Here is an 821-nt window from a genome sequence, read left to right as displayed (position 1 = left end):
GTCAGTGTGAGTTTGGAATTTGTTCCAACTTAACAGCTTGGAGTACCACATCAGTAAAAAAAAAAAATCAGCATCAAAACATTCCTAAATTTCAGCTACTGTGGCTCTTCCCATCAGAGAGTACTGAATCCTGTTTTATAAATCACACCAGATAATACAGTGCTCTTTGGATACTGTTTCTTAATGATTCACTTTTTGCCCCAATTTTCAGGGGCATTGAGATGTTCTGAGGGTCGCTCTGGCCCTAACAATTTTTTCCTGTTTTTGCTGTGAGAGTACAGAGCAGTTATAAAATTCTGTTGTGACCATAAATGTAGGTTTCCGTTCCACATAAATAACTTTGTGGGAGAGTAGCAATGCCTAAAGAGCCTGGTGCTGTGCTCTTGAGGTGGTGAGCAAGTCTCTGATGGATGGGAAATGTGTCTTCCTGAATTGTCATCGCCCCAATGTTGTACTCTTCTTTCCTCCTCTATTTTGTTTAAATTGTAGGCTGATTTTTTTTTTTAACCTACAGTTTTCCTAATAATTTTTGATGATATGACTCTTCTTCCCCTCCTCTACCCAAGGACCTCAGTCTTTACTAAAACTTGTTATTTTGGCATATTTCTAGTAGGATCCAAAACAAATGTGTACCAGTATAGTTGTCATTTTATATTAATTTTATATATATATAACATTGACTTGGCTTATAATAGTTTTATGATTTTAGCCACTTAGATAGGCCATTTGGTTATCATTTATGACAGAATAATGTGAAGCTAAAGTAATTGCTAAGCTCTGAATGGAAATAAAATGTTCAGGAAAAGTAATTGCCTCTGCTT

This window comes from Ovis canadensis, chromosome 4, assembly GCF_042477335.2.
Source record: "Ovis canadensis isolate MfBH-ARS-UI-01 breed Bighorn chromosome 4, ARS-UI_OviCan_v2, whole genome shotgun sequence".
Classification (NCBI taxonomy): Eukaryota; Metazoa; Chordata; class Mammalia; order Artiodactyla; family Bovidae; genus Ovis; species Ovis canadensis.
Note: the sequence above shows the minus strand (reverse complement) of the source record.